Source organism: Dermacentor silvarum, chromosome 1 (genome assembly GCF_013339745.2).
Source record: "Dermacentor silvarum isolate Dsil-2018 chromosome 1, BIME_Dsil_1.4, whole genome shotgun sequence".
Taxonomy (NCBI): domain Eukaryota; kingdom Metazoa; phylum Arthropoda; class Arachnida; order Ixodida; family Ixodidae; genus Dermacentor; species Dermacentor silvarum.
The window spans coordinates 78,007,640-78,029,324 of NC_051154.1; positions in this window are offsets into that span (position 1 = coordinate 78,007,640).

The following is a 21,685-nucleotide window of genomic DNA, read 5'->3' on the forward strand; positions in this document are numbered from 1 at the left end:
CCACTCTGACATTGTGAATTGGTCTCGCATTGTGAAAAGAAACCCGCAAACACACGCAAAGTGCCTCGAGCTGCCAGTCGCGCGTCAATTTTGTGTGTATTCGCGGACTTCTTTCACTCTCGGAAGAACACTTGTGTAGCACGTATTGAGCAGCAGAAAACTGTATCGGGAGTGTTTCATGTGGCTCGACAATTTTCTCATTGACACTTTTCATCTAATTATAATATTTGAGAAGTTAATTAAGACTAATTATGTAGTTAGGCAGAATGCAAATAATAATCTGAGTATCTCCAAGCAACAGTAAACACCATTACCTTCATAATAGACATGGAGCAGTGCAACACGACAGGAACCAAGAATAAGAAGACACATGCACAGCGCTAACTTTCAACTAAAAGTTTTATTTGATCGCACGTGTTATTCATTGTAAACCAAGGCGACAAACACATTAAGATATAAGATATAGTACAGTACAGACACGAGAGATAATTGAAGCCTATGAAATTGACAAAATGAAAGAAACGTGTGAGCGTTCCTTCTTTAGCCTTATCGGAGAAAGAAAAGAGGTATCTAGAATCATTGCCGTGAAATGGCCAGGTGCGGTGTGATTAGAGTGATGACACATGTGGTTACTGTACTGTATCTTTATATGTTTGTCTCCTTGGTTTTATTATCGATCCGCTGTCATTGTATAAATGACACGTGCGATCAGATAAAACTTTGAGTTGAAAGTTAGTGCAGTGTATGTGTCTTCTTATTCATTGATCTCTGTTGTGTTGCGCTGCTCCATGTCTATTAAGAATTCAAACCAACTAGCCCGGCAACGTGCCCTAGCAAAAACCATTACCTTGGTTCTGTCCAATTACATGGCATTTTTATTTTTATTTATTAAATACTGCGGACACGTGGTCCAAGCAGGGAGGGCGACATATGGTACATACAATGAAAATCAGATAGACAAAACAAACAGAACCATAAAATTACATGATTAGGAAGTGGGTTCAATTATACAATTCCATTCGGTTACAGTTCGAGTAAAAAAAAGAAAACTTATATGTGTTTGTTCTTGCAAAGTAAGGGGTTAATGCATCATGTCTGCGGTGGCGTGTAGTTCTGGTTGATAACTGTGATAAATGTTCAGATGGGTCAAGGGGTAAATTGTTGGTGTGAAGTAGTTTAAGGAATTCAAGTCTCTGTTTCTTTCTTCTAAGTTCGAGTGGTTCAATGTTGTTAATTTCCATAAGTTCGGTGGGGGAATCACATCTGGAAAACTTGTTAAATATAAATCTGACCGCTTTTCTCTGAATTCTCTCAAGACTATTGATATTAGTTTTTGTGTACGGATCCCAAACTATGCAAGCATATTCCAGCTTAGGTCTAATTAGGGAGATGTAGCATAGCATTTTAACGTTAGATGGGGCTTTCTTAAGTTTGTGTCTCAACAGGCATAGTTTTCGGAAGGCTGAAGCACAAGTGTTAGTTATGTGATCATTCCACGATAGAGTATTGTTAAGGGTCACTCCTAGGTACTTATAGCTAGTGACTTCATGAAGAGGTGATAGACCTAACATATGTATAAAGCAAGGGTGATTTCTTATGTGTCATTCGCAGTAGTACACTTTTATCTGTGTTTAGTGTCATTCCCCAGCACCTGCACCATGCAAGAATATTATTTAAACTACAACATAAACTAGTTTGATCATGGAGAGAAACAATATCTTTAAAGAGCACACAATCATCGGTAAATAATCGAATTTGTACACCACCTTCAACCGTGTTAACAATATCATTAATATATAGAATAAAAAGAAGAGGACCGAGTACACTGCCCTGGGGAACACCCGATGTGACCGGAAGGCAGCCCGATTTTTCGCCATTTATCTCAACGAATTGTTTCCGGTTAGACAAATAAGCAGAAACCCAAGAGATAAACATCTGAGGGATTCCTGCATTTTCAAGTTTTAGAATTAATTTATCATGAGGGACCGTATCGAATGCCTTACGGAAGTCAAGGAAAATTATGTCAATTTGTCCATTTTTATCAAGGGTTGATTCAAAGGAATGAACTACAGTGAAGCCCGTATTGGAATAGTTGTATGTCGTCTGTTCGTGTCAGTTTCAAAGGTGAAGAGCTCCGCATCTCTCGTACTGTTTGTAAGTTCCTAGCGATGTGGAATGTTCCAGGTCGGTAAATGACCGGCGAGATTAGCGGCGGCATTGCTCCACCAAAGAAGACCACCAAGGATACCTACTGCTTCGCTCTAAACTGCAAGTCGGGCTCTAAATTTGTGAGAAAGACAGCGGAATTGTTCCGCTGTCTGACAGCGGAAATGTTCGCCCCGAGCTGCTCAGTAGCTTGCTCAGTATCGGTACGGTGGCTAGATTGTATCGGCGACGTTAATGAGCAAGCGGTACACCGAAAAGCGTACGTCCATGAGCTCCTCGACGTTGGAAATTTGTAAGCCGCACATGAGGTGCTCAGCGCCTGCGACATCGAGCACCGCTGCGCTGCTACAGGGAAAAGAAAAGTGATTCTAGGCTGATATTCTATATAGCAGGCTATGTAGCAAGGAAGTTCCTGCAAAGAACCAAGTGCTCTGATTGCTCAGGGACATTACTGAATTCAACAGAATGAGTAGGTCAGGGCTGTTGCTCCCTTCTGAAGCACTAAAAAAACTGGTAGCATCGCTCGAAGACGCCTTCAAGCTGTGCTTCAGTTTAAATGAGTTACGAAGGAACAGTGTATCCTTTGCATCCTTTCTGCAGCTGAATCCCCCGAATTTGATCGGATGTAAGCGGCACAAGAATGCTCACAAACGATGTTGTGAAGTTCTATTCAATTACACGCCTTTACTTTCTTGTCAAGGGCAATAACATGGCGCACGAAAGCAACAGGGAGAAGAAGAATCACCTGAACTGGAGGCGTGTGCTGTGAATAATGTTATGATGTGGTGGACCAACGTTGCGGCCTTGCTGGCGCTAGGCTATTTATGTTGGTGCGTTTGCTGACTCAAGTTATGAGAGCGTTTCTTGTATTTTAAATATATTCATGAATTTAGCCCAAGACGTATTGCTTTATTTTATTGCAACCAAACAGTGAACCATATGCACTTACCAACACAATTCGTCTCTTAACAATTTAAATACCGTAACTGAGGCATCAATAAACACAATAGCTGGATTTCTCGAAATTTAAACATTAGAACTCACTAAATATCACGTAAACACGTTTCCATGTACCGTATAAAACCACTGCAGTATTGTTTTATGCATGGAAAAAATGCATCTACGTACTTAATGCAATGGGCTGGAGCGCCGCGTTTATACCAATAAATGTGACCAATCGCCAAGCTAGAAAATTAATTTCAGCATATCGTGTCTTCTGACTAGACGACAGCAACAAATTCCCCATTCTGGCTTTGCCTACACTGCTCAAAATGGTATTGTATAGCGCGTACTTCAAAGCTAGAGCAGAGGCAGCGATACTATCAAACACGCGGCTCGTCTACACAGCGCAGCCGACGTTGCGCGCAGCTCAGCCGTTATATAGGGTGCCTCGATGCCCAGCGCCGGCGCTGGCATCGAGGCACCCTACCGTTATAGGGCTTTACCGTTATACTGTCCGCAGCGCCACTTTTGCGTCATGATGCGGAGAAGTGGTGAACTACGCTCGGTCGGCACACCTACCCATCTATAGTCGGGTACAACTTAAGAAGACAGGAGAGGCCCCTCCCAGATGACCGAAGCGCAGCAGCCGATTGCCTCCGCGACTAAAGAAATAGTCCCGCTGACGCGACTCGCCCCAGCCTGAAGCGCAGGCTGCCATGTTCTCCGTCGGCGGGGACACCAGCCGTCCGGCTCATGACGCAAGTCTATATGGTGCGCGCCTATTGTTGGAGGCTTGTATGCATCCGCCTTTGAGGGGGCAAATGCCGCTGCCTTCTAAAGTTGTACCCGACTATAGCCACCGTAACGACGTCGCTGACAGTATGCCCGCAGTCCGCCGTTGTCGCTTGCTTTCGATGTCTCGGGTTTACTCGGCGGCGTGGTTAGGGTGGCTAGAAGGGGAGGTGTGAATACCGGCGGCGCTTTCCTGCAGGCGCGCGTGACCCCCTTGCGCACCGATGCCACCAGGGGAAATATGGCGCTACCGCTCGCGGCGCGGGAAGCATAGCCGCGCCGGCCTGCCGGCCTCGCCTTGCCTCCGTGCCTTCGCCGTCAGTTTTGGTCTCGTCGCCTGTTTTGTTGTGTTTCTCGCGATACATAGCGTGTTGCACAGCGTCGTCGTGGCATTGCCAATTGCCATCCTAGTATTATTCACGAGGCCTTTCACGCTAGCTAAATCTGATCACCACCGCCTTTTTTTTTTCTTAGGTTTATTGTTCGCGACTTTATTAATGGAACTGCAGTCTTGATACAACGTCACATTCCTGCCCTCTCAGAAGATGCCGGGCCCACAGTACTTCCGAACTTGCCAAAATACATTAGCAGGACTCTGACGAAAGAAAGAAAAAGAAGAGATGTCGCACACGCTCCATGGGTCCCAGGATCCGCACGCAAACCACTCCGGACCGGTATAGGCAGTTCCCCCTACTATGACCCTGTATGCCTGGACTACATATTCGACTCTCTGAGTACGAATAAAGTATTATTATTATTATTATCTTACAAGAGAAGCGGCGCTTGTCTATTGACAAGACGGGGGAATGCATGCCCACCGGCAGACGTGGAGGCTGTAAATATACAGCGGGATGGAATGCCCAGTCCAGTCGCAGAAGAATTGTTCATTATCGAGCTTAAGCGACCTTTGGAACTGTGGTCACTGCAACAGTTTAAACAAAACATTGCTCGTTACTGGACTGCAGAGTTTGCATTGAACGAAATACTGCGCCTGTTAACCAAAATGGTAGTGTTCTTCATTGGAGAAGGACTTGCCAGCTGTAGCATCTACTTGGCTGGACAGCTTCACAACGAAACCGTTGTGAAATCTAAAGAACAAACAGAAGGGACCTTGGGGGCCTTTTATATCTATCAGAACCATTCTACAAGCTGGTCAATTAATGTCCTTATTGAAAACACTCACTCGTTTGCATGCCAGCTGTGGCAAAGTTTATGCAGTTGATCAATTGGTGATGTGCCAAAAATTGATTGCCTAGAGCATTCTGCTGCCCTGACAGCATCAGTTGTACGTTTTTATTGCGTAACAAGGGTTCATTTTTTGCTTAAAGGTGTCATTCAGCAGGGCACTGAGAATAAACTAAAAGCACTGAAATATTGCGTGTTGTAGATCAAATTTTCCCATAGTTGTTTTCCTCACTTAAATAAACGATTTTATGACCAGATCTGTTGCTGTCTGCAATCATAGTAAATTGCTTATTTGAGCGTCGAAATGACATGCTACACGTCTTCAAGCGCTGGCACAAAGTGGTTTGTACGTCGAGAAGTAATCGGGTAATGACTGCAGTTTACAGGTCGTACGTACGGCACGCATAGGGTGATTACTGCTGGCATCGACGACGACGGTCGCATTTTGAGGGAGTCGAAATGCAAGGCACCTGTGCGCCGTAAGGTGTGAGTGCGCGTTAAAGAACCCGAAGTGGTCGAAATTATTCCAGAGCCCCCAGCCCCTATGATCCTGATCCGGAGGACAAAAAAAAAACTAAATAAATAAATAAAAAAAAACGAAAAAAAAAACGCGTTTGAATCTATCGACGCAAAACGAACTGGGCCCGTAAAATCTCGCAGGAGTAGTGATGTGGGCTGATAAAACGTTGATTTTTTGATAAAGACTCTAGAGGCTGGCGATGCGCTCATTTCGGTTGCGTGCCTTCCCGCGCCTCGGTCAACAGCGCCGCCCTGCGGCATCGGTGCGCTGAGGGGTCACGCTTGCGCCGCCGGTATTCACACCTCCCCTTCTAGCCACCCTAGCGTGGTTAGCAGCATTTGCCCGCCATTGCCGCTTGCGATTCTTCGAAATTAAATTGCTCCGAAATTAAATCTTCCCGTTACGTAGACAATAAATGGCTCATACCCCCGTAAACGCGGCCTCCCCCATTACGACGACAGTCTGTCTGTCTGAAAAGCTTTATTTAAAATACACGGAGGAAGGTTTGGCTGGCCCGGGCCACCTCTCACACTCACTAGGTGGGCTCCTCATTACAGGAGCCTATTGGCGACCGCCGCGGCTTGTGCTCGGTCGACCAGGGCCTTCTGGCTCGCCAGGTGGGAGCAGCCGAGCAGGGCTGCCTCCCAGTCCTCCCGTGTAGGGTTTGGTTTTGAGGTGAGGTCACAAAAGAAGTGAAATTCTACGCTGGAATGACGAGCGGCAACGCAGCCAGCTGTGGGAGCAGTGGCACGAGCGCGCTTGCCGAGCACGAGCGCAAACCGATGGGCGCCAACGAGCCAGCTGCGGACGAAAACAACGACGCTCGAGCTAATGCTGATGATGATACTTTTTGCGTACACGGACGCCTCCGAAATCTGTGCCTTATAACAAGTTTCGCTTGAAAAAATGCCAGCGGCAGGGAATCTACCAGTCATTTTGTTGTAAACCGCGGCCGCTGCGCTTCAAGCTGAATTTTTCGCATACACAATTATTTCGTCGTCCATCTTTGAGCAGGTTAATTTCTTATTTGTCTACAAATACTTATTCTTCACCTGTAAAACACGCCACATTTTCATTCGCATCTTATTTGCTTGAAGCGTGTGTAAGTTATTTTTGGTTCGCTGTCTCTTCGGGATTATTTCAACGGCCGACATCCCGTCGGAGCCTTGCTTGTTTTTCTAGAAATTTTTTTCACTATGTAAGCCGCGGCTTTGGGTAGCATCGAAGGAACAGTGTCACTCCTTAGCTGCACATACGGCATCGGCATCTGCACGATCTTCCTGCCGGTCATACGCTCGATGGCATGCGCCTTGAAATGGTGCTGGTAGGACTAATGCGGTTGAAACATTTTGTCAGCACGGCGAAGGGCAAGCTCACGCCTCTCAGAAAGTTCTGGGTCGTAGCGCATCGAAACCAATTATATTTTCACCCGTGGCTTGCATGTTTGTAGCCGAACTTACAATTCGGTGCAAAGCAAGTGTTGCCCCTCCGGCTTGTTTTCTTCTTTGCAGGAACACTTTCACTCTATCCTGTAGTCTCACGAGCTCGGTATTCACGTACATCACCCACAATCTTCACTTCGCTCCTTAAAGGTCTAAGGAAAATACAGGAACTCAGAGAACTATCGTGACTGCGAGCGCAGTGCACCGTGCCGTCAGCGTGTTAACAGACGATATAAATGTCATCAAGTAAAAGACAGCGCCAGAATATGCACAGGACCAAACGACGAGTAACGAGACAGACACAGGGCGCACTAACAACTGTCATATTCTGCGCTTTTTGTGAATAAACCTTCAGTTGTTAGTGCGCCCTGTGTCTGTCTCGTTACTCGTCGTTTGGTCCTGTGCATATTCTGGCGCTGTCTTTTACTTGATGATTAAAAACCAACTAGCCCAAAAATACGTCCTTACCGATATAAATGACTGCTTTTAAAAGTTAGTCATTGCAGCAAGAAGCATCGCACTCTTGTGCATTATCACAACAGAATTTGATCATTTTCTTTCAGGTTTTACTGTGAAAACCAATTATTTTAAATATAACAGGCGCGCAACAACACACTCAGTAGCAGACGACGCGCGCTTCGCGACATAGATGGATGGATAGATGAACCCTTTAAATCGGGCGGTGGCATACGCCACCTAGCCATGACTATTAACATAATTTGTACTTTGTGGTGGGTGAAATTTCACCCCTGCCTTGATTTTATCCACCAATCAGATAACCTCTGTTTGGTTATTTCTACCCGCTTAAAGTCTATTTTGCCTTCACTGTCCCTAAACCCCAATGCTTTGAAAAAATCAGCCCCGTTGCCTTGCACTGTAGGGTTAAGCCCTTTACAGAAAAGTAGCCCTAGCGTCTGACCGCAGCGCCACTCCTGTTGTCATGATGCGGAGAAGCAGTCTAGCCACCGTACCATCGGCTGAGACCGCGCATTTTATGACCGCGCGAAGTGGCGCGAAGCCTGCATTCGTGCGCGCAAAGTTCTTTATTCTATGGCGCAAACGCGAGTACTTGGCGCCAAGTGTGTCTGAATGCGAACTAAAATACGTAACTAGAGTGTACTGTTCTAGCAAGCAAAGTAAATTACTTCATCGCGATTGTCGCGTGTGCTGCATCAAATTTTCTGCTTTCTGGAGGCGTAATTTTCAGTGTCGTCGGCACCGTCCTTGTTCAAGTTCTGCAACTGCTTGTCGTGTTTGATCGTCGTGGTTTGACGATGCCGAAGCGTCGTGAGGAGGCCGAACCGACGCGGAGCACTCCACGGTAAGCTCTCAGTTTTGCGTTATGTGATCGCGGTTTTCCATGTGCGCTGGCTCGGTATTTGTCTGGAGCGCTTTTAGTGCAGACGCGGTACCACTGCCTAATCTTGCCCTGTTCGCTAAATGTTGAGTGTCGCTTCCATTGTCTAAACGTGAAGTTTTCGTGGCGTAAATATCAACGTATAATTACGGAGCTGTCGTTTAATACATTATTTTTCCGTCATACAGGAAGTCGCCGGTCGTTATTACAATAAGTTCGGATTCAGAACATGGTGACAGCAATGACGATCTGTCACCGGTGGGTATTGCCAGTGACAGCGACGACGATCTGCCACCGGTGGGCCAGGCACCAAACCAAACCAAACTTGCCAGTGACAGCGACGACGATCTGCCACCGGTGGGCCTTGCCAGTGACAGCGACGACGAGTTCCCTATTTTCCACCCCGATGGGCGCCTCGAATTCCCCCACAAATCTGGTAATCATACCTGCCTATAATCTTATTTTCCCGAACACTAGTACTGCCTGATTCATGGCCGATCCCCCAGAATGGGTTTCGTCATTGCATTAAGAAACAATGGACCAACTCACGAATTTTCCGCTGAGTTTACAAATTTTGGCACGTTTTATGAAAAACTAAATTCTGTTAGCGAAAACGTTTCCGTCAACGGACTCCAAACCCGCCGTTGGGAGCCTCCTGACGGTAGTGTACCTGGCAGGGTGTCGAACCGAAACTGAACCAAAAGCCGGAGCAGAACCGCAAACGAACCGAACTTATTGGTGGAGCTGTACTGAACCGGTTCGATAAAAGCTTCAGAAGGCCCTGTGGACCCTCTACTTCGGAATGTCAGAGGGGAAACGCTCTACAAAGGCCCAAATCCTCCCGTAGTCTGCACACGATTCCCCACGCTGCAGGCAAGACTTAATAACCTCAACTCAGTTCTAACACTCATGTTATTAATTTTTGTGCAACCAAGGCTGCTCTCTATGTGATGAAAAATGCTGGCGTGCTTTCACGTGCTTGTACACCTTGCTTCAGCAAAGGGAGTGGAACATTTCGGTTGAACTTCCTGTTCTGTTTCTATGCTACACAGTTGTTTGAGTTGCAGTTGTAATACAACTTCGCACAAGAAATCTATAGCATTGAAACGCCTGGCGTTCTCTCCAGTACTGCTTGGCATCGCATGTGACAGGCTTCATGTGAGAATCACGATGAAAAGAGGAAGTCAAAGCCCCCACTTGAATCTGCAGACTAGATTCCATTGGAAGAGCCCGGAATGAGTTAGGTGTGTTACGTCACACTTACGCAGAAAACATGTGATGGTGTAAGTTTCAGCCTTGTGAAATGATGAAACTTGCATGGGTGTGTCGTTAGAACTTGGTTGCAGGCTGCACTAAACAGAGCATCCTTTGTAAGGGCAAGGGCAATGCCTGTCGCACAGGCCTGTGTCGTTGCCAAATCTTAAAGGGACTGACAACCGATTTTTATGGACCCAGTTCTATATGGTGCAGCGAAAAGCTCACCCTCGGTAGTGTTTACACCTGCAGCAGTTACTTCCAAAAGCGCGTGGATATTTTGTAAGCAGAATTTTTTTATCTGAGCAGCCTCTAAAACATTATAGAGTCCCTTCTCCAGCAATGCTGAGAAGTGATAGCGATGCCGATAGCTCGCCTCGCAAATTTTGAAAGCCACCCATCGTCCTGCTTTCACTGGAGGGAGTGGAACTGTGGTTAACCACCTATATTTTCACCTTTCCAACCACTTTTAAAGGTAAATAGACTGGGACAATAAGTTCTCATTGTTGTACAGACCTTTCTAATAGTTGTACCGCGTTTTTTCCCAAGTACACGCCTACCTCATGGCTGGCCGGCCCCCGGCGTCGTTATTCTGTCAATATACAAGCCAAGCCAACTCACTGAAAATGAAGGTGAAGGCAGTGCCACTTTTCTGCTCGTAACAAACGAAGGCTAATCTGTACATTGTAAGTTAGATAAAACTTATAATAGAAAGAATGATACTGCATTTCAATACTAATAAACAGACCAGGAATTGCGTACATTAGTAGAAGGTCACGTGGTAGACCTCATAAGTATGCTCACGTTTTTGCCACGTGGGGCGCCAAAGATTATTTTTCGTGACTTTTAGTGAAAAATTAAAAATATAAATCCACATTTAATGAGAAAAACAGGGCCCGTTCTAGCCGATACGATAGGTGATTTTTCCATCAGCGGGGTTATCTCAATTCATGTTCTTAGCAGTTTAATATATTAGTACCGCACTGGTACCTCATCGGGTGAAGTGCATGCAGCTGTAAGGCAGCTTGCTGGAGCAACTGAATGGAATTAAATGTTGTCATCGCATTGGGCACTGTGGCCTTCGAAAGCAAATTACAGTACACCTGTGCATCTCGGCTCACAGTGTATTGAAGGAGTGTGCTGGTCTGGGCTGGTTGGTACATCATTGGTAAGGGAACAAACAGCGTTAGGACGGGACGAAGTGAGTAGACAGACAAGGCGCTGAACTAACAACCACTGGTTTATTGCTGTCAAAGCAATATATACAAAGCACAGGTTCAGCGCAGAAGGCCACAAAAACACGGTTTCTGCGCCAGGAAGGGAATAAAATCATCACATCACGCGTGTCGTCAAGGCAGGTTATCATGTTTTAACAAGTAGTTAATCACGCTCGTCATGGCAGGTTATCGTGTTTTTAACAAGTAGTTTATCTCGCAGCTATGCAGAGAGACAGAGGGTACGCTGACGCAGGAGTTTCCGTGCGATTGAATGCAAAACGCTTCCCAAATCTCGCGTGCTCTTTGATCTTTATACCTACCTATTATTGTGCAATCTTCAAAGAGAGGTTTGCAGCCGCATTCTTTGCAGTGCTGGGCTAAATGGCTCGGTACAGACCCTTTCATTGCGTACGCATGTTCCTTCAGCCGGTCATTCAAACATCGGCCTGTTTGATGTTTGCAGAAGTCTGAATTTGAACTCGAATTGAACCCGAAAACTTCTCGGTTTGACACCCTGGTTCCTGGAGCCATACACATGACTACCTGATGGTGGACACCAAAAGGGCACTTGAGTCTGCTCGAGTCTAGCAAGTTTATACAGACATGTTCCTGAAAGACAGTAGGTGGAATCGGCAACAACAAAGTCGCTGAAAAAGTAACTGTGATTTTATAACAATGTGTTGCTTGTCAGTCTTTGCTGTTCCAAGATTGCTGCTGCAAGTGTGATTGCTCCACCTTGGCTGCATTCAAAAGTAAATTATTGTTAAACAGACACTAAAGAGAAACAATAAATCAGTTTAGCTTGATTAAGCATTTTTCCAAAAGTCTAATTCCGTTAGTTTTGTGGTAATAGGTGGATAACTAGAAGAGGAAATGAAGGTCGCAGTTCAGTTTCTTGAATTTCATGACAGAACTTCAATGCTGGTACGTCATTGTGACATCACAGGTTTCAAATATTAATTTTTTTTTTTTTGGCAGTTGCAGTTCAGTAAAAATTCTTGAATTGCTAAGTTCTGTGTTTGGCTCTCTTAGAAATCAATTCACCTTGACCGATAACAAATTCACTTGACCCAAGCATACACCCTCAAATTCCATGACGTCACGGCGAGATGCGGGAATGTCAAGACGGTGTTGCAGTGATTCCACTCCTGCGCCAACTGCGCCAATTGGGATTTACTGCGCCATCCTGATACAATCGACGAATATTGCGCCTAACTGCGCCAAACAGTCTCGGATTTGACGACGTCTATCGCCAATTGCACCACCGGGGAATTAAAACGTTCAACGTGACGATAGGGCGAGCCTTTGTTGCAACCTTAGCTGCAAACAGGAGACGAGAAAGCTGTAGCGCGTACGTCCCAATTAAGGTCACTGGAAAGTACCGCAGCCCTTTTCTCTAATTAGCCGCCGCGCCGCCGATTGGTCAGTTGCCGTCAGGTGATCACTTTCCACTATAGATGGCGGATCTAAGCCGCGCCGGAGGAGATAAGCAGACAGACATCGCTCGCACACGCCGCGCGTACGAGTCATCAACGAGGTCAGATTTTGCATTTTGTATAATTTAGTGTATATGTAACTTTCGTAGACTTAAAACAAAACGAAAGGAAATGCCCGGGTGCTGCACGTTCGGGTGCAGCAACCGCCGGGAGTCCGGAAAAGCGCTTTTCGCGATACCAGTTAAGCGGAAAGAGCGACAGCAAGCGCCGTGCTATCTCTGGCTGCACCGGATAAAGAGCGACAAGTTCACTCCCACTTGGTGAACTTGTTGATATCGCAAAGCTGAGAAGCTCCTTGCGGTATTTCATCGAACTCCCTAAATGCCATAATGTGATGGAAAAGCTTCTTCGCGCATTTGCTTTGAAGACTGCGGTTTGCCTTGAGTAAACAAAGCGAGGAAATGCTCAGAAATATGCAGAACCGAGCAAAATGTGGCCCGAAGAGCGACGGAATACGGACGGCTGTGCAAAGTGTAGTGAGAAAACCACTGCAATAAAGATCGATCGACCTGTCAATGTTGAAAATTAAAATATAGATTTTCTCGTGTGTTTAAAACAACACGAACATTACCTGAGGCTCTATTCTGGACACGCATGGCGGCTGCACGGCCGCCATTATCCGCCATCTTGGCTGTCTCATTGGCTGTCCAGAGGTCACGTGTTTCGAAATTTGTGCCGGAAAACGGAAGTTTTGCAAAATGCAATTTTGCGTTTTCGTCAGAATGGCGAAGCGTGACGTGGAGCAGCAAGTTTTATCGACTAATACTTTTTTGTGGTCCTTGGCGCCTATATTGCGACTTTAGCGCTTTAAAAAGAAAGTGGACGGTAGCATGCAGAAGCTCGTGCAATGCATCTGCAATTTCGCGAATATGTGGTGGCGTTCCAAGATAGCCGGCATGTCAGCTTGTCCATTGGCTGAAGGAATATCTCGTGAGGAGCGTCACAGTACAGTGTACTAGTGTAGTCACAGGAAGGGCCGTTTCGTAAACGTCAATTTGACGTTGCGTGACGTTGCGCTGGGCCGCCATTGCAGAGATTTTCCGCCATAATTTGTGGTGCGACGAGCCGCGCGAATTATGGTAATGAGCAGCCATATGCAATGGCAGTGGAGAGGCAAGCGTATCGCCGCATTTTCCCTGTCATTTCGGGCCTTAAATATCTTTTGCTCACAACGCGTGTTCATAGCATTTGTATCGCTCTCGGATAGTGTTGGCATTTGTGTTTTCAGCCTTCATTTTTATTAAAAACACGTTTATTTGAAATAATATTGGTTGAAACTAGCAAACTTCTTGCGACTTTTTGCACTTTTCGCCACTGCGTTTGTATTGTAATCAATATTAATGACTTTTCGCGTTATCAAAGGCTATGACAACGGTGACTTTTTAATTTGCAAAAAGAAATGCACGCAAGACGGCGTCTTGAAGTTTCCTCTCGCGGAGCGAGTAAGCAGCGAAGTGCACAAGAGATGGCAGTGCCGGCGTTTGCGTCGCTCAAGCGGATACCTGTGGCGCGCGCAACGCTATCGATGATATTCGGCGGCTTCTCAGCCAGACGAGTCGGGCTGAGTCACTTGCGGATCACGAGATAGCGATAACGCGGCCTAAAGCGTGCGCTGATCATCACTGGCAGGTCGCGTATGTTGTCTCAAGGTAGAAAGCAAGCGCGTGGGCGCCAATATACGATGACTCATTCCGTTTCCCGAGGACACGCATCCTAGCTAATGAAGCAGACGACAGCCTGCGCGCATGCAGACGACGGAAGCGAGAAACGATTTTGATGGAATAATCGTACGCGTTGAGCTAGCTGTTTTATTTTTACTGGGGAGGAAAACTGTTTTGCTTTATCAGCCACGCTATGTTCAATGCCTACATTACAGTTTCTTAGGCGAAACGTCAAATTTGCGTCACGTTACGAAAGCAAATCGGGGCTATCGGCGCCATTGTGTAAGCGTCGCGCGTACGTCACGCTTCGAAGAAAATGGCGGAATGTCCAGAATAGAGCCTCGAGCCTCTGGTTAATTCTGTTTTAGCATCCCTTTTCTTGTAGTGCAGTCAGGGACCGTTTATTTTCGTAGAAATAGATCTGTATGAAACATTTCGTGCGCGGTTAAATCAGTAGCCACGTTTTGTGGCAAATGATTTTGTAGCCAAATGATTTTGTGGCAGCGCTTGATGCCTAGTCATCCGAAAAAGAAAAAAAAGATCTTGTGTGACACGCGAGCATCGGGATCGCTTTGCATTTAGAACGGGTGGCGCACAGTTGAATGCTTCACTTTCCGAGTGCAGTAGCCGACCGATTTTCCGGACTTCGCGGGGGCTGAAAAATCGAGCAGTCCGAAAAACCGAACAGTCAGAAAAACTCGCCCCCCCCCCCCCCCCAAGAGAAAAAAATTATGAGGCTTAGAGCGGCTTAAGAAAAATGTCGCACTTTCGCCCAAAAGGCGGAGCATCGATTGCGATAGCCAATTAATAGACAGCGATACGAAGTAAGGATGTTAGTTTTATCGGCCGTATAAAGTTGTAAGTATGCGCTTACTAACTAAATAAGCACGGTGTCACGCGCGCACAGGTTACATGAACACATCTCGCTCGATGACCGCGGGCATATTGACCTTCGCGCTGTCTATTCTCTCGCTTCAACGCGAACGTCGAAAAAAAAAAAAAAAAAAAAAAAAAACGGCGCATACGAAGCTAGTGGCACACGGCGCACGCCCTTTGTACCCATCGCAGATCGCGAGCACACACTTCGGCCACATAGCAGATCGCTTTCAAGATACGGTGCCTGCGCGGCAGCTCCGTCGGCAGGCGCAAGAGCAGAACTCCCCACCGTCTCCGCCGCCTTCTCCCCGTGCCCCGCGAGCGAACCAAGTCCAATCTCCACCGCGCGCCTCCGGCCGCCTTCCTCTCTCGCGTGCGTGAGAATTGCGGTTGCTGGCTGACCCTCGCAAGCTTTCACCAGCACACAGCGTACGGACCGGGGAAAAAAAAAAAAAGAGAAAAGCAAGTGCAGCTTTTTAGAACGTTTTGTCGGCCAAGGAAGAGCGGGCATGGCCTCGGAGACGAGGGGATAGCGTGCGTGTACTGATCCTGAAGGCTATAGACGGTTTTCAGCAGCGGCGCACGGGCGCGGCCATGTTTGATCACGTGATTGCGCCGGCATGACTGGCCTTGGGTTGAAGGCCAGCGAAGGAGCGAAGGAGCCGTACTGCTGTGGGCGACGGTGCGGCAAGCGGCGTTGTTTCGGGTCCACCGATGGACAGCGGCTGGATCGACGACACAAAGCTTTGTCCCATGGTTCAACGATCATGTAAGTGAACCATTGTTTGTTATTTTAACGTTGTATGTGCTCGCGCCGGAGCGCTCTGGCGCTCGATCATCGTGCATGCGCGTCGCTCGTTGGCGCCGAGCGATTCGAGCTCATGGAGGCTTCTTGTGCGGCGTTCACGTCAGTTCGCTAGTTCTTTTTCTTTTTGTGGTTAGTGTGGTGTACTTAAGCTACGATCTGAGCTGTTTGAAGTGGTTGCCCAGCCTCTCGCGCTTTGCTTGACGGCCTCGAATGTGTATGCTTGAGCGCCGAGTGAAAAATCCGTGCCCGCTTGTGTGTTGACATCTCGCTCGCTGGTATTTTAGCTTCCCACATACGTTGAGGCAAGCGTTTGCCTCGATATTGGTGCACTGATCTCTGCAGAATTGACCTGTGCGGCGGGCACGCAATAGTTTCGCGTAGTTGACTTGAGAGCTGCAGATTGTGATTGTTGGATCCACTAACTGAATGCCCCCGAACGGGTTTTGTTTCATAGTAAAACCCGTGTCACACGGGCACGTTCGATCGCAATTGAGCCTCGATCCGAATCCAGTCGGTCGTGATCCGCAAATCGTAATCGAAGTGTCCGATTTCGATCGGAGACCGACGTAAGCAGCTTCCAGCTCAGTGTGAGAGAAAACGAGGTACAACGAGAAAGAAAGAGATCCGAAGAAATAACCCTCTAAAAAGGCCGTTTTATTTTTTATGCACGTATAATTTTGAAAATCTTTGTGCTGCGTCGACGCCATGCACGTAGTTCTGAGAGTTTGAACTTTCCAAACTCTTCATAGGCGAGCAACACCAGCTTAGTAATCAAATATGTATGAATTATTGAAACGCCAGAATTATAATTTATAAATCCAAACGATGAGTTTAATATCAGACTGTATCTATCGTGTTATTTTAGTTATTTCAAACATCTGCGGATGTCTTGAGGAGTAAATAAAAATCAGCTTTCTTTCATTGCCATTTTTTTTTCATTCCCGCAGTACATACAAATGTTTCTCCCCTATTTCAGTTGTTTACGACTACATGGTCAAGGCAATCGACCAAGATGGGAAGCCTGCACTGGACTACAGGGGGTTTGCAGAGGGCATCAACCTTTTTGACAGTGGCAATGTTGGGAAAGCTTTGTGTCAATCCAAGGATGGCATCTGCAGCATAAAGCTGTGTTCCAAGCTGCAGTGTTGGGTAGGGATAGTCCTTGGTTGGACGCCCATCAACAAAGTGAATAGAACATGCCTGAAAGAAAAGGGTGATTCGTGTAATATTTACAATGGTTTGCTTTTATTTGAACGTAAGAATAAAGGAGTCCACATAAATAAAAAGCACGCACATGGGTAACGCATGCAGTTCTTATTGCAAACTGCCACAAATGTGACAAAAAAGGCAATAGCAATCTGCTGCCAATGTCTTTTCCATAATCACAAATAATGTCATAATTTCATAGTGTCAAATAATGCCACAATTTCGCGATGTCAAAAGAGGCTATGAAAATTAAAGTAAATAATATATATATTCAGCATGCGCTTTGGGGGAAACCTGAAAGACACAAGGCAGAAGGAAACAGCTGATTTGTAGTTACCACTACTTTAATACGCAGCTAATCAAATAATGTCAAACTGGTAAGCTTGAAATTATTTACTTTGATTTTCATGGTTTCTCTTGACATTTACGATAAACGATACGATAAACACGCAACCAACGCTTCTAGCGTTGTTTAAAACAATACTTTTGTGCTACAGCGTCAACACAGCTACCTTTCGCGCACCTGTGGCCACAAACAACGCCAGGTCTACGTTCTGATCACACCGTGCATCCGAAACAGCAGCGAAACCAAGATATGTAAAATCAGACGCGCAGGCAGGAATTCGTCAAGCTTAGCGATTTAAAAATGCGATTCAGATAGCACTTTTCCAATCTTTTTTGCAGGAGTTCTCACCGCGACAACTAATACGCCTTAATTGGCACCGATCCCGGCGCATATACGCACGTGGCGTGTAATTTCGCTTAAGGATAAACATCACTGATAGCAGGTAACTGTTCCAATACGATATCGCTAATGCTTGTGTTCTGCCACGGAAACACCGCACGGTGACCTTAATGTACAGCAAGCGCAAGATGGGAAGTTGATACACTATTCCGCACGCCGAGCGCGTTCGCTTATTCGGTACTATGATCTGCCACTTACTCTTGCCGATGTGCCTTAATTGAAGTTCTTTCTCTGTAGGTTCGCTATCCAGCATTGTCGGGTGAGCTTGTTTTTCTTTCCTTGAGGAAATCGGCGCATGGAAAACGGCCTCGGGCACGGGCAGTCTTGATGCAGCTGTGGCGCGTGTATTTCACACACCGACGTGTTCCACAGCTTAATGTCGCCATCACAGTTTTTGCATCCGACCACAGCAGACGTTTTCCCTCTTAATCTCAACATGGAGCAGCATATTGTTCGACGTTTGACAAACTGCGCTTGTTAAACGCCGCTGGCTACGCTTTCGCGACTGAGCAACGCTAGTTTCGTTTGCGCGCCCAAGGCCAGAGATGTCCAAGACGCGCGGCGCTCCGGTGGCGCCATCTGATTTCAGTTGCACAAACCGGCTGCTGCAAATCGTCTATACAGTGGGGGCTCTGGAAGCCAAGCCAGCGGAAAATCCAACATGGCGGCCTCCAAGATCGGGTAGCGTGGCTCGGAGCGAACGATTTAGTCCGGAAAATCGAACATTGGCTCCTAGATTCGTCCGAAAAATCGCTCGCGAAAATGCATTAGCTCTATGGGAATCCTGCCGGTACATCTATGAAGTCCGGAATATCCAACAAGTCCGAATTTTAGGAGTCCAAAAAATCCGTCGGCGATTGTACTTGTAATTTACATCGTATCTAGCTAAACGAAATGCGATTTTGTTTGTGGATTTCACAGGGCCCACTGCGGCAGCCATCGTGCTGTTCTTCACTGTAGCAAGCCTAGAAAACCCGAGGAAGAGCTGCTCGTCTTTTCCGCGCAGTGTTGCCTACGCAGTGTTGCCTGCGCTCGCTCCGGCGGTTGCGGTACTTTCAAAGTTCCAGGTTCCAGTGACTTTAGCAGTGCCACTCACGGCGCCGGCGCGGCGTCTGCCTTGCAAGGCGGCTCGACGGCAAAGTGCGGTTTCTGCCGAGGCTCGCGGCTTCAAGGTTAATTAGCGATTCATCGGCGGACGTTGTCTACTCCGGAAACGCAGCTAGTAGCTTGTTTGAAGCTCAGCATGACGTGGTTATAATAACTGCGTGCCGCCAATGTGTTCATCATTTCTGTTTCTGGTTATTACCGATGACATCTGGGAAAAGTAGCAATATACGAAATGATATCAATTTGTGTCTGTGTGTGTCGCATGCACACAAGTGCATTTTTTTCTCCATGAGATCTGCAATAGATGGAAATGTTTACGAAGCTTCTCGTGAGAACATAAGAATTATTCAGGTAATTGATGCAAATTGCAACTGGCTTTTCGAAATACTTCAGGATGTGAAAAATCAGCTGCTCCAAGCTGCTCCAAAATGCCAAATTGCCTGCTCCAAAGTGCTCCAAAATGAAATTTCTGATGCTCCAAAAATTGCTCCAAATCATAAGTCCGCAGTAGCATCACTGGTGTTGCCACCTGTCTCGTTTTTCTGCCATTTCTGGCTTAACCAGCCCCTTATTCTCATGAAAGAGTGGCTTTTTTGGTGCTGTAGTAGGGTAATACAGGTCAGTTTATTTAGTCTCCCTTTAATAAAATGTGTATGTCCGTCAAAAGGTGCATGCTCAGGGCAAGCATTTACAAAAAAATCTGCAATCTCCTGTTCCTTCCTCCTTGGTGTGCATGTTTGTGTGATTTTTACGAGTTTGCAGGCTGGTAGATATAGGTAAGTTTTATGAAGTTACGAGTGTTGACCAGCACGTGCTGTCATTAAACTTCCACTGGCCTGCCTATACAACAAAGATAAGGTGGAAAGTAATGATATACAAGAATTATCCGAGAGGGTGTGACCTATGTACAGCGCTACTGCTCTACTTGGGCAGGTATGGCTTCATGCAACATTGTACTGCGGTTATATTGTTAACCCCAGCCTTAAGATAGCCAAGATGTATTCATAAGAAACCTTACCACAAACAGGAGGGCACAAGGAGGAGAAAGGACATAGTGCTACTCTCAGCTGACATCTTTATTGCATCATTCCCCTACTCATAACCCAGACATAAGGAGCATTCGTAGAGAAGCCCTCATGACGGGAAGATCAAGAGAGCGATGTCGTAATGGCTTCTCTGCACATGTTCCTTATGTCTTATTTCTAAGTATTGTGTGACGTAATAAAGATGTAAGCTGATAGTAATGATAGCTTAGTAACATCTTCTGTCGGGCTAGTTGGTACATGACTAGAAATGGTTTTAGGTGCAAAAATAAGACACGGACAATAGAATAAAGACCGTGTCTTTTATTCTGTCGTCTGTGACTTACTTTTTGCGCCTAAAACCATTTCTACTGATAGCAATGCTTTGTCCTGTCTCCTTGTGTCCTGTTTGCACTAAAGTAGTGAATATGCACTAACTATCCTGTCAATGCATTTTGCTGAGCCAAGATGTAGGTGGGCTTGCTGATGAATGCTTCAGCATCACTATGTTTAAAGTACTTGAAGTTCTGGAAAAAAAAAATTTAAGTGCAATAGCAATACAGCTTTAACCCTAAAAAGCTCTACATATTTTTGATATGCTGAGTTTGATACCTCGAAAGGCTGATTTAAGCCTGAACAACTTAACGTAAAATTTATAGTAGTGTGTTTGATATGCTCGAGCAAAGTTTCAGTTTTTGATAGCTCAGCAAACCATAACTGGTTAATTACTGTGCTAAACAATTTTTCAGCTGACGTAAAATTTTTTTATATATAGGGGGGGGGGGGGGGGGGGGGGGGGGGTGAAAGAGCAATGGGCAGCTTTAACCCTTAAAGGCTCAACATATTTTTGATATGCTGAGTTTAATACCTCAAATGGCTGATTTAAGCCTGAGCAACTTCACGTAAAATCTATAGTAGTGTGTTTGACATGCTGGAGCAAAGTTTCATTTTTGGATAGCTCAGCAAGCCCTTACTGGTTAATTACTGTGCTAAACAATTTTTCAGCTGAAGTAAACATATGTATGTATATATATATATATATATATATATATGGTAATCATACCTGCCAATAATCTTATTTTCCCGAACACTAGTACTGCCCGATTCAGGGCTGAATGTACTTGTCATGGCGAGAAACGAAGGTGATCAAGTTGTGATCTAGTTCTCATTTTCCATAATGTGGAGTGGGGTTTGGGGTTTGGAGTAAAGATTTACACTGATAAGAGTGATTTTGCCATTGGCAATGTTGTCTGGTTATAGTCGGCTAGTTGATGTGCTTATTTTGTTTTTTTTTACTGAGGAAAGTAAAAAGTGTGCAATGTGTGTAAAAGTGCTAACGTTTTGTCATCGCACTGCATATGGCAATAAATGATTTCTGATCTTATTTTAAAAATTGCTCATTATGATATTCTGATTACTTTGAAAAAATATCTCAAGAAGTTTAAATTTATGCTATATATCTTCAGTAATTGTCATTTGTCTTTCATTTGTTTTATTCTCTAGGACTACACAATTTGACATTTATAATTGTCTTTTTTGTTTGCCTCGTGCCATATCTCATAAATGTCTTCCCGATGGAAGTTTTTTCCACAACAAATCATGAAAGGTTCCACGATCACCTGTGCACGCTTTTCACGCAATGTTGTATGTGTGTTTATGATTGCAGTTATGCTTGTTTGTCCTTTTTTATTTTTTGGGTTTGTAAAGGTTTGTTGGAATTACTCTGTTGCGGTGATATGCACGGCCATAAAGTACTTCGATGCTTCTTTCTCAGTTTTTTTTTCTTTTATATATGTACGATATTGTAATTTTTTACTCTTGTTCCCATTATTTATTTACTGCTTATTGCTGTGATGCCCCACTCAATGCCCTATGCAGGGCTAGTAGGT